Genomic DNA, 13,846 nt, shown 5'->3' on the forward strand with positions numbered 1-13,846 from the left:
CCCGCGTCTCCCCTGAGCCGCGTGGTGCCAGGTACCCGGGGCGCTCCAACTTGCAAACGGCCTCCCTGCAAGCAGACACTCCGCCTCCTCGCTCCCTCCTTCCCTTTTAAGGCTTCCTGCCCCGAGGTTTCTAGAAACCCAGGAGCTCGAGCGCAGCGGCTTCAGTGGGTCGCGCTTCCACTTAAACCTGCGCACCTGCCGCTGGTTAACCTCGTTGAACGGGAGGCGCACCGAAGCTGCCGCAGCGCCTCGACCACTCAGCGTCTCGCTAATGTCTAACCCGCCAGAGGCCGGAGCTGCGGCTCTGAGGGACCCCAGCCAGGGATGCCTGCCTGCGCCCCTGCCCGGTGTGGGAGACAGAAAAAGAACCAGTGGAGCAGGTTCAGGATCATTCCAGGCTGTGCTAGGTGCTGTGAAACAGAACTCAGGTGATGGGGGGAGGCACAGAAGGTTGTCAGAAGAGGTGGTGTTTGAGTGGAACCCTAAATGCTAAAAAAAAAAAAAAAAAAAGTATTCCAGGCATGGACAAAAGCTCTGGAGTGGGAACAGGGGGACTTCTGAGGAACAAAGGGAAGGCCTGTGTGGCTGCGGTGAGTGATCACCTGACCATTGCACCTGACCAGAGCCTTGCCCACCATAGCTGAGCTGATTTTTATTTTTAAGGCTTTGGGAAGCCCATTGGATGGTTGTAAGCAAGAGAGAGACGTGATCTGATTCAAGTTTTTAAATAATCCCTCATTACTGTTTGGAGAGGGTCAAGCCTGGAACCGGGGAAGCCGTTTGAAAAACAGGTGCAGTAGAACCCTCATTCCTGACTCGAGGACCAGTGCTCCTTCCCCAGGTGCCTGGCGCTTCCTCTCACACAAGTGGCATCAGTGCTCTCTAAAAGTTATTATCAGAGAAAATAGAATGAGAAGAAAAGCATATGAACTCGTCGTGGTTACTAGAAATAATGATAAATTGCAAATTACAATACAGAAGAATAATTTTAGAACTTTTAGGTCTTAGGGGGGGCTCTATCCTGTCATTCCCCCACAAGGCTAGGACACTTTTTTTTTGAAAAGTAATTTGTTACCTCATTTCAAGAACCTTAGAAGCGTCAAAGTCTATGAAGAAATGATTACATTTGGGGGAAATCTATCCTCATGAGTAAATAAATAAAATCTTTTTTTAAAAAGGAAAATATCATTGCTTTTGCTTTGAGTTACAAAACCAATACATGTTAGGTGTAGAAACCTTGGGAACTCACAGAAATACTGTACAAAGTGAGAATTTACTCTTAATTCCTCTACCCAGGCTAATCACTGTTAAGGTTTAGGTGTATGTTATATCTTCCTTCCTTTTGTATGCATGATATGCAACTTTTGTTGCTGCCCTCCAAAAAAACAAAACAAAAAAAAAACATGATGCCACATGAATTATAGCATTTATTTTTTTAAAGATTTTATCTATTTATTTATTCATGAGAGACAGAGAGAGAGAGAGAGAGAGAGAGGCAGAGACACAGGCAGAGGGAGAAGCAGGCTCCTTGCAGGGGGCCCGATGTGGGACTTGATCCTGGGACTCCGGGACCACACCCTGGGCTGAAGGCAGACGCCCAACCACTGAGCCACCCAGGCATCCCAAATTACAGCATTTAATACCCCTTTTCTCATATAATATGAATGTATTTCCATGCCATAAAAATATTTTTCTGTGACATAGTTTTAAGTAGCCATATAGTATTCCATCAAACATAAACTAATTGATTTAAACATTTCTTTTTTGTCTGTGTAACTGGCAGTTAGCAGGAACCAGGGGTGCTCTGGCTGACTATACTAGCTCAGTGCTTCCTAACATTCTTTAATAATTTCACGCACCCATAAAAGTATCTTGCCACACCTGGTTTCTTTAATTCCACTGGTGAAAACTGTTTCGGAAGAGGTGGTGGTAGAGAGGCAGAGGGAGATGGTCTCTGGAAATAGAATATCAATTAATTGGAAACTGATGCTAATGAATAAGTGAATGACCCACAACAGCTAATTCTACATTTCCGGGATCCGAAGTCCACTCATCAGCTGAGTTCATCGGGCCATTTTTGCTAGCTACGGTGGCCCAGCAATTGTATTTAACCTTCTACTCACCGAGGAGTAAGTCACCAGCGGCGATTTTGAGTGATGGCCTTACAGTGCTCCAGAAACTTTAAAACTGCTACAAACAAAAAACTGGCAGAAAGGGGGCAGGGTTAAGGGTTGTAAGTACATTTCACCTCACCCTGGGAATACCATCTTGTGTGTTGTCTTTCTTGGCTTTACTCCAAACTTGATAATGGTGCTAGAATAGCAAGAAGGTGGGACGAGATACATGGACTGGGACTCTGCGGAGGCCACGATGGACTAAGATGGTTTACTCGTCTAGTTCTGATAAGACCCTCACAGGATAACAGGGATGATGTCCTCTGGTGTAAATATGGCTTTTTGCTTTTGGCAAATTCATAAAGTGGAAAAGTGAGCCCTGGTGGCTTGAAAAGAAGGGGAAAAGTCAGTTGTTGAAACTGAAGTCCTTAGCACCCATAAACAACCCTTCTTTCCTGGTGCCTCCTCACCCACTCTTTCTAATTAATGTTGTTAAAGAACAGTTGGGGAGGCAGCGTCTGGGGGCTCAGTTGGTTAAGCATTCGACTCTTGGTTTCAGCTCAGGTCCTGAGATCAAGCCCAGATTCTGGCTCTGCACTCAGCAGGAGTCTGCTTGAAATTCTCTTCCTCTCCCTTCCCTCTGTGCCTCTCCCCACTTGTGCACACACTCTCTCTCTGAAATAAATAAATAAAATCTTAAAAAAAAAAAAAAAAAGAACAGTTGGGGAAGATGTAGGGAGGGATGAGCTGTTCTGAGGAGAATAAGCACCCTTTCTACAGAGGAAGTAACATGCCATACAGCAAGCTTCTGCTAGGAATAAGGATACCTTATCTCTAACGCTTTTACTTTTAAAAAATTTGTTTCTAACATCATAGAAAAGCTTTAAACAGGGATGCCTGGATGTTTCAGTGGTTGAACATCTGCCTCCAACTCAGGGCATGATCCCAGGGTCCTGGGATCAAATGTAGCATTGGCTGCTTCTCCCTCTGCCTATTCTCTACCTCTCTGTGTGCTTCTCATGAATAAATAAATAAAATATTAAAAAAAAAAAACAGAAAAGCTTTAAACAATCAAAATATCTCCTTCTCCTTACCATGGTGGCAGTAGTCTTGGAACTGGTTAGAGTAATAGCGACGGTATTAGTAGAAGTAGCTGATACTAACAGCATGTACCATATAACAGCTACTGTTCTAAGTACTTTTTCATAGTTAATTTGAGATCAATATCTCAACAGATTTGCATCTTTCTCAAATTTCCATCTGTTGGATACAAAAACCAACTGAAAGATTGAAAAAATCATTAGGAATTAATATTGGGTTTCAAATGTTCTTTGCAATGTGTCATGATAGAAAATCTATAGCTAAATGTGCCTTCATTTCTTTTGAGGATATGAAATGGGAAAACAGTTATTAAATTGCTCCAGAGGGAATTTACTGTCAATTTCAGAAAGATCAGGAACAAGGTGCTAAAGCACTTATGAACAATCATCTCTGCCAATCCTTGCAAAATGAACAGTCCTCTTCACCCAGGCTAGGTCAGAGGTGTATGGGGGGAGAGTGACAGTGACTGTTTCCCTTCACACTGTGTTACTAACCAAAAGAAATAAAGCTGGTAATAGTCAAAACCATGCTAAATCTGTTGAAATCAGCTACATAAATTATAAAGTAAACTCTTCCATGAACTCCTTGGGTTTAAGTTTTTACTTCCACAATTTTGATTGGTAGCCATAACATTCTTTTTATAACTGAAATTGTACTTGTGTTTTTGATATTATTTTGGAATTTTGAAAAACCCCCAAAAAACACAAAACAGAAACCAACAACCATGCATGCATATTCCTACAATCAAGAATTAACAGGAGCATCTAGTTGGCTCAGTTGGTTAAGCTTCCAATTTGTGATTTTGGCTCAGGTCATGATCTCGTAGTCATGGGATTGAATGCTGTGTCAGGCTCTGTGCTTGGTGGGGAGTCTGCTTGAGATTGTCTCCCTCTGTCCCATCCCCACTCACGCTTGTTCTCGTTCTCTCTAAAATAAATGAATAAATCTTTAAAAAACAACTAACACTGTTATGGAGGGTCCTCAAAACTTAGGGATCCCTGGGTGGTGCAGCGGTTTGGCGCCTGCCTTTGGCCCAGAGTGCGATCCTGGAGACCCGGGATGGAATCCCACGTCGGGCTCCTGGTGCATGGAGCCTGCTTCTCCCTCTGCCTATGTCTCTGCCTCTCTCTCTCTCTCTCTCTCTCTCTCTGTGACTATCATAAATAAATAAAAATTTTAAAAAACCTTAAAAATAGAATTACCCTATGATCCAGCAATGGGACTACTAAGTATTTACCCAAAGGATACAAAAATACTTATTCGCTGGGGTACATGCACTCTGATGTTTATAGCAACATTATCAATAATAGCCAAACTATGGAAAGAGCCCAAATACCCATTGACTGAAGATTGGACTGAATAGATAAAGAAGATGTGGTACACACACACACACACACACACACACACACACACAATGGAATATTACTCAGCCATCAAAAAGAATGAACTCTTGCCATTTGCAATGCCATGGATAGAGCTAGAGAGTATTATGCTTAGTGAAATAAGACAGAGACAGTCAAGTACCATATGATTTGACTTGTATATGGAATTTAGGAAATAAAACAGATGAACATATGGGAGGGGAAGAAAAGATGAAAGACAGAGGGAAACAAACCATAAGAGACTCTTTAAAGATAGGGATCAAATGAGGATTTGTGGAGGCAAATGAGTAGAGGGATGGGCTAAATGGGTGATGGGCATTAAGGAATGTACTTGTTACAGTGCCCACTGGGTATTGTATATAAGTGATGAATCATTGAATTCTACTTCTGAAACCAATATTGAGTACAGTATGTGAACTAATCAGAATTTAAATAAAAATTTGAAAAGGAAAAAAAGCAAAAATCATAAAACAAGAACTAAAATGGCCACAGATATTTGAAAAATATTCACACAAAGTATTAAAAAGTGCAAATTATTACAAAGCAAATATGAAGTTACCCTTCCACGTTAGTCAGAAATTGAAAATGATAATCTTTCATCCAATGTTGGTGAAAGATCAATGAAATCGTCATTCTGGCACCAAAGGGAAAATTTGGTAAGGAAATCAGTTCAGCAAGATCTTTGGTATCACGTGGCAGTATAGATCAGAGCACCAAAATTATTCATGCCTCTTGAGTCAGTAGTTTCCTTTAATAAATTTACCCTAAGTAAATATTCAGAGATGTGAAGATGAAATTGTTCGCCAGTACATGTTTGATTTTAACAAATACTAGAATTAAATATCCAAAAGAGATTGATTAAAAGTATTTTCAAAACATTAAAAGAGGGGCGCCCAGGTGGTTCAGTGGTTGAACATCTGCCTTTGGCTCAGGGCGCAATCCTGGGGTCCTGGAATCGAGTCCCACATCGGGCTCCCTGCATGGAGCCTGCTTCTCCCTCTGTCTGTGTCTCTGCCTCTCTCTGTATCTCTCATGAATAAATAAATAAAATCTTTTTTAAAAAAAACGTTTTAAAAAGGAATTAACACTGTTAACAATTTGGCATGATCTTATTGTCCTTCTTTCCATTATCTGCTTTTTAAACAGTTACACATGAAACACATGCATACATTCTCTTAAAAATTAGAACAATACAAGGGTGCCTGCATAGTTCAGTTGGTTAAGTGTTTGACTTTGGCTCAGGTCATGATCTCAGGGTCCTGGGTTGGAGCCCTGCCCAGTGGCAAGTCTGCTTGTCCTTCTTACTCTCCCTCTACCCTGCCTCTTACTAGTGCTCTCTCTGTCTCTCTCAAATACATAAAATTTTTAAAAAACTAGAACAGTACAGATTAAATTAGTGTGCATTTGATATTTTTTTCCTCAATCTTGTTGCTGTAAACCTTATCCTCACCTATCCACTTGTTCAGTATGTAATGTCTCTTAAGACCATTTAAAAAAAATAGTCTCCATACCTAGCATGGTGCTCAACTCAGGGTTTGAACTCATGACCCTGAGATCAAGACCTGAGCTGAAATCAAGAGTTGGGGGCTTAACTGACTGAGCCACCCAAGCCCCCCCCTTAAAGGCCATTTTTATGTTTACATGCATTTTATCTACAGAAAATACGTAGTAATATTTTGAGTGTGAATGCATTACATAAATGTCTTACATAAAAATATATTACATGCATACATATAAATGTGTTAACTTTAAAAAATATGGTAAGGTTACGCAATTTTGTTTTTCATGCAAAAAATGTATTTTTAAGAAATATCCATATTGACACATATAAAACTGTTTCCTTTTTAACTGCTGTAAGGTTTTTGTATGATGATATTCTCTTTATCCATTACTCTACTGATTTGACATATAGATGGCTTCCAATTTTTTATTTTTACAAACATTGTTTCAGAGAATACCCTCAAACATGTCTTTATGTACATGTGCTAGCATTTCTCTAGGATCAATACCAAGAATTAAAATTGCTAGACTATATACTACACTAATTACTTCCCTTCAGTTTCTTGACATTGTTGTATGTGGCCAATTTCTTAGTAACTATGATTGTTTGAAAATTATGTCAAAACAAAATTTCTCTCTTTTTTTCCATCTCTCTCTAGTGTTGACTTTGGCTCAGTAGCTGTTCCCTGTCTGTATCTCTCTCTCTCTTACACATACATCTCTGTCCTCCACACAATACTCTTTTCCCCATAGAATCCAGGTTCTGTGGGGGCCCTGAAACGTACCTAAATGTTGAAGCCCTTCTGAAAAAACACAAAATTACAAATTAGGATAGTGATTATTTATATCAGAATGAGAAGAAACCCCAATCTCCGTATTATTGACATTTTGGGTAGGATAAAATTCTTTTGGAGGAAGAGGAGGCAGTTGTCTTGTGCATTGTAGGATAGCCAACAGCATCCCTGGTCACTACCCACTAGAAGCCAGTAGTGCCTCCTCAGATTTGACAGCAAAAAATGTCTCCAGACATTGGAAAATGTCCCCTAAAGGGTAAAATTGCCCCCCCCTCCTCTGCCATCCCCAGATTAAGAAGCTCTGCTCTAATCCTATCCATACTTTGTGAGAATACATGAGTCTAATCATGTAAATCTGCAGCTTCTTGGAAAATTGATGACAATGAAAATTTCCTATCTTGCTTGTGGACATATGCACGAATATGCAGCAATGTTCACAAAAATAAATATATCATGACCCAACTGGGTTTGTTATAGGAATCCAAGATCGATTAAATACTAGCAAATCAAATAAATTACTATGATTTTTCATATTAAAATATAGGAGGAAGATCAAAGCAGAAAAAGAAAAATTGTTTTCAACACACATTCATGGTCGAAATTTCTAGGAAGATATGAATAGAAAAAAACCCAAAACCTCCCTTTAACCAGGAAAAGGTGACTCCAGAACCCTTTAGCAAACTCATGTTCAATGATAGAATGTTTAGAAGTATTCTCTTAAATTCTGGAACAAGTCAAGGATGATTCTATTACTCCTATTGAGCAGTACATTAGAGATCTTAGCCTGCTAAAGCAGTTAGGAAAATAGGACACATAGAGGAGTTGTAAGAGGAAAACCAAAACTGGCCTTATTAAGAATTCTGACCTAATAGCAAAAGAAAACTGCCATAGGTAGCATAATGGCTAACCCAAAGATGCTCACATCATAATCCCTGAGACTTGTGAATCCCTGAGACTTGTGAATACATGGCAGGAGGGAATTTGTAGGTGTGATTAAGGTAAGAATCTTGAGATGGGGTGATTATCCTAGATCATCTGGGTGGACCTATATAATCAGAAGGGTCCTTAAAAGAGCAGGGCAGGATGGTCAGGGTCAGAGGAGACATGACAATGAAAGCTGATACTAGAGAGAGAACACAGCTGGAAGCGGGCCATGAGCCAAGGAATGTGGGAAGCCTCTAAAACCCAGAAAAGACAAGAAATGGGTTTTCTGTTAGAGCCTCCAGAAGGAACACAGCCCTGCTGAAACCTTAATTTTAGCTCCAATGAGGCTCATTTTTAGGACTCTGACTTCCAGGACTATGAGATAATGAATGTGTTGTTTTGTGCCACAAAGAGCATGGTAATTTGTTGCAGCAGCAGTAGGAAATGAATGTAAATATAGAGTCTGTTCTGAGAAAGAGAGCTTAGCAAGTTGGCTGAATAGAATTTCAGAGAAATCAAACAAACAGAATAGACAAAAGTTTACTTTTTTAGAAGAAACCATATGGGAATATCTTTAAAAACACAGGGTAGGGAAGAGTTTCTTAAGACAAAAAAACCCATATAAATCATAAAGAAAAAATTATGAATTCATACATATTAAAAACTAAGCCTTTCATGAATCAAATTCACAATATGAGTGGGGAGCAGAGAAGCCACATGATAAAATAAAGATATTTGCAACATTTAAAATAAACAGAAGCTTAGTATCTGGGTATTAAGAGATTCCTATGATTCTGTAAGAAAAAGATATACAGCTCACTGGAAAAATGGGCAAAACAAACAGGCATTTGGCCCAAGGTGCATGAGTGGTCATAGAACATATGATAAGATGCTCAATTTAATTCATTAGTAGGGAAATGCAAATTAAAACCTCAACGAAAAATAAAAATAAAAAATAAAACCTCAACGAAATGCAATTTCATAAATATCAGATTGGCAAAAATTAAAATCTGACATTAGCATCTTTTGGGCACTCATCTATACTGGTAAATGTTATGTAGATTAGTGCAGCCAGTTGGGAAGCAGTTTTCCTCACTCAGTAGTATAGTGTACCTATGAGGTCCAAACCAGCAATTCAACATGTTAGATGTGCAACCTAAAGATATTCTTTCACATGGGTACCTGGGCACTTGCACAAGAAGTATTTTAGCAGCATTGCCACAATAGCAAAAAACTAGAACCAACTCAAATATTCATCAATAGGAGAATGAATCAATAAATTGAAGCCTAATCATTTAATGGAATATCATATCACAGTGAAAATGAATTAACTACAGCTAGAAACTCAACATTGCTGAATCTCAAAAACATAATTTTGAGGAAAAAAGACAAGTTACAATGGATATATATATACAATGATTTCTCCTGTATAATTTTTTTTTTACAGAGAAAGAGAGAGAGTGTGTGCCCACATGTGTGTGAGTGGCAGGGAGGGAGGGGCAGAGAGACAGGGAGAGAAGAGAGTATCAAGCAGACTCTACCCTCGATGCAGAGCCTGATGTGGGGCTGGATCTCACAACTGAGATCATGACCTCTGCCAAAATCAAGAGTCAAATGCTTAAGTGACTGAGCCACCCAGGCGCCCCACCTCATTTAATTTTGAAAACCAGCAAAGCTAAGTAATATATTGTTAGGATGCATACATAGGCTTTAGGACTATTAAAAAACAAAACAAAAACAAAACAAAACAAAACAAAACAAAACAAAGGAATGCTTAACGTAAGTTTTAGGATAATGGTTACCTCTCTGGACAAGGAATGGACATGTGACTGGGCTGTAGTCCACGGAATGCTTCTAAATCATCGATAATGTTCTATTTCTCATGCTGTATCAATGGTACATGGGTGCTTATTATTATTTTTAAGCATTGACATACATGCTGTATACTTTTTTTTTACAAACCTTTTTTAAATTAAAGATTATTTACTCATTTATTCATGAGAGATAGAGAGAGAAGCACAGATACAGGCAGGGGGAGCCCCCTGGGCTCAATCCCAGGACCCCAGGATCACGACCTTAGCCAAAGGCAGACACTCAACCACTGAGCCATCCAGGTGCCCCATGTTGTATACTCTTTTACAGTTAGATTATGCTTTACATAAAAAGTTAGGCATTTCTAAAGGAGAAAAAAAAGTACCTACAATGTATCCATGTAATTCACCATGTTAAATGATTAAAGGGAAAAAATCATATTCTCAACATATGCAAGGAAGCATCTGATAAAGTTCAATGTCTATTTGTAATAAGGTCTTAGAAAACTATGAATGGCACTGAAGTTCCTGAACTTGCTAAATGCTACTTATCAAAAACCTGGACTATACAGGATAATTAATGGAGAAGCTTCCTATTCCTTCTCATTAAGATCCAAAGAAAGATGTGGGGAGCGGGGCAGTAGAGTGCCTGGGTGGCTCAGTCAGGTAAGCGTCTGCCTTCCACTGGGGTCTTGATCTCAGAGTCCTGGGATCGAGCTCCAGGTTGGGCTCCCTGCTCAGCAGGGAGTCTGCTTGTCTTTCTTCCTCTGCTCTCCCCCTCTGCTTGTGCTCTCTCTCAGTCTCTCAAATAAATAAAATCTTAAAAAAAAAAAAAAATAGAAAGAAAGATGCCAGGATGCCTAGGTGGCTCAGTTGGTTAAGCATCTGCCTTCAGCTCAGGTCATGATCTCAGGGTCCTGGGATCGAGCCCTGTGTTGGGCTCTCTCTCTCTCTCTCTCTCTCTCTCTCTCTCCCTACCCCCCTGCTGCTAGTTCTCTCTCTCTCTTAAAGAATGAGGCCACAATCCTCACTATTAAAGATTCTAGATAGTGCTTTAAGATGAAATTCATTAAGAGATTTAAAGATTTTGTGCTGTGTCTTTTCTGTTTGCCCCACTATATCCCTTGCTCTGTGGCCTGGGAGATTGATTTTGATGACCTGCATCATCTAGGCTCACTTGCCCTCTGACTTTTGATTGGGTTCACCAGGGAATTGGAGCATAGCTGCGTTTTAGAGGTGGCTGTGTTCTTCTACCTCTGGCCACAGTCTCTCTTATACAACTTTTCCCCAAGACCACAGCTCTTCCTGGGCTTGGTAATAGCTCCTTTGGTCCTGCAGGCCTACCTGCTGGCTGCTTCCATCTGCCATGTGAAATTAATTAATTAATTAATTAAAATAAATAAAATGTAAATAAAGAATGAGACATACTGATGGCCTGGTATCTCAACCTACGGCCCAATCTGAGAACATTCATGGAATGTTTAGAGCCTCCACAATAGGCTCTCGAGGTGGGGGCCCCTAGGGTCTTTTGAGTTTGTCTTTTAGGCTTAATTTGATCTAATTCTCAAGATGCTTGCATATATTATTAATTCTTTCCCTATTAGATGTTTGTTTTTATTTTATTAATGTATGCTCTTTCTGTTTTCCTTCCTACTTTCTTTAGATTTTCTGTTCTTTTTCTAACTTCTTGAGTTTGCTGCTTGGCTCAAGAATTTCTCTTTTTTCAGGTTTTAAATTAATTATTTAAGGTGACAAGATTCTTTTCATGTGTTAATGTAGCTACATTCCATGAATGTTGATATGTGGTGCTTTTAACTATCATTGATCTAAATATACAGTCTCCGACCTATGATAGTCGGACCCAGGCAACCATTCTGTTTTTCACATTTAGTAGAGTATCAAGGAATTGGATGTGATATTCAACACTTTATTATAAAATAGGTTTTGTGTTAGATGATTTTGTCCAACTGTAGGCTAATGTGAGAGGTCTGAGCATGTTTAAGGCAGGCTAGACTAAGCTATCAAGATCAGTAGGTTAGGTGCATTAGGTGCATTAAATGCATTTTCAAGTTATGATATTCTCAACTTAACAATGTGTTTGTTGCTACATAACCCCATCGAACGTTGAGGAATATCTGTGTATAAGTATATTCATGCATATCTATACACACATACGTATGACAAACATATGATTTCTTCCTTGTTTGTCTGAAAATGTCATGATTTTGTTCTTCTGAATGATACTATTCACAGGTGATGTGGTTTTCTCTCAACATGTTAAAGGTTTTATCACACTGTCTAAACACCTTCCTCATTATTGAGAAGTTTGATTTTGTTTCATTTTTTTTCCTTTGTAAGTCATCTGTCTTCTTCTGGTTCCATTTGAAATCTCTCAGCCTTTGGTATTTCACAATGATGGATCTAGGTGTGGATTTATTTTCACTTACATTGCTCAGAATTTGTTAGACTTCCTGATTTTAAACATTTTTATCCATAATCCATTCTGAAATGGTCTCAAATGTTCTCCCTTTGAATCCCGCCCCCCAACCCCTCTCTTACTGTAACAGCCCGGATGCTCTTGTTCTCTGTCTCCTTCATATTTTTCATTTCTTTATCTCTCTGTATTGTATTCACATTTATCTTTTATTCTTGTTCACCAGTTCTCTTTTGTTAGATATGTCTAATTAGATATTTGCCTCTTCCACTACATTTTTAATTTTAACGACTGTATTTTTCATGTGCAGATGTTCTAGTTGGTTCCCTTTAAAATCAGTCTGCCTGGGCAGCCCCGGTGGCGCAGCCTGCAGCCCAGGGTGTGATCCTGGAGACCCAGGATCGAGTCCCACGTCGGGCTCCCTGCATGGAGCCTGCTTCTCCCTCTGCCTGTGTCTCTGCCTCTCTATCTGAATAAATAAATAAATCTTTAAAAAAAATCAATCTGCCTCCTCATTTTTTCACAGTGTATTGCCTTTTATGTGTTCAATGCTTTTTTTTTTTTTTTTGGTCTCTATTTTTAAAATCGTTATTTTAAAATGTCTATCAAAAAATTTCAGCCTGTCAGGGCACCTGGGTGACTCCGTGGTTGAGCATCTGCCTTTAGCTCAGGGTGTGACCCCGGAGTTCTGGGGTCCTGGGATTGAGTCCCGTGTCGGGCTCCCTGTATGGAACCTGCTTCTCCCTCTGCCTGTGTCTCTGGCTCTATCGCTCTCTGTGTCTCTCATGAATAAATAAATAAAATTTTAAAAAATTTCATCCTGTGAAGTCTTGGGTATCTAATTCTGCTGTTGACAGCTGACCAAATGTGTTGTAATTTTGGATTGTGAGTCCTTCTTCCAGTTTTACATACGGGAATTGTGTGCAGCCTGGGTTGGGAGTCATGGCCCTCTAAAGAAGGTTTAAAGTTGTTCTTACTAGTTGCCCCAAGTGTCCTCACCGGGCAAGGACACATTTTTCATGTTAAATTTTTAGAGTGTGGATTTTCAGACCATGAAATGTTGATGGATGAAAGAGAATCTTTATAGCCCTTGTGATTCTTGGAATCCACATACATGTGTGTATGAAACTGAAAGTTTTTATTGAGTATTTGTTTATTTAATCCAGAAATATGTGTTGAGTATGGTAGGCAGTTGGGGAACAGATTGGAAATGTGACCATTCTTGAGGAAATGGACATGAAAACAAGAATTTAGGTTCAGCATGATAACTTTTGCCAGAGTGTATATACAGCCCAGAAGAACCACTAATCGCGGCTGGAGTAGGAAGAGCAAGAGGAAGGCACTGCCCAGCTGCTGCTTAAAATGAGCCTAGCATTGTTAGTACAAAAGGAAAACATGATACAATGACAAGATTATATGGTTGCTTTATCCTTAAGATGGCACTATAAACTCACAATTCCTTTGTAGAGAAAGATTACATTAAAAAGTGCAATCTAGTAAAAGAATTCTCTCAGACCTTCTAATATAAACTAATATAAACTGGGATGGCTTTTGTGTGTCAGACACTAAGTGCTTGTAGCTATCACTTTTATTTCATCTTTAAAGCCACCTGAAGACATAGAGACAAGGAGTAGTCACCCCGTTTTGCAGACTAATGATAGAGATCAGAGAGGGTGTAAGTGACTTGCCCCTAGTCATGAAGCCACTAAGTGGCAAAGCCAGGATTTTAACCCGGACACCCTGAATCTGGAAACCGTGTACTTAATCACTATGCTGTATCTGTCAT

This window comes from Canis lupus, chromosome 1 (genome assembly GCF_003254725.2).
Source record: "Canis lupus dingo isolate Sandy chromosome 1, ASM325472v2, whole genome shotgun sequence".
Lineage (NCBI taxonomy): Eukaryota > Metazoa > Chordata > Mammalia > Carnivora > Canidae > Canis > Canis lupus.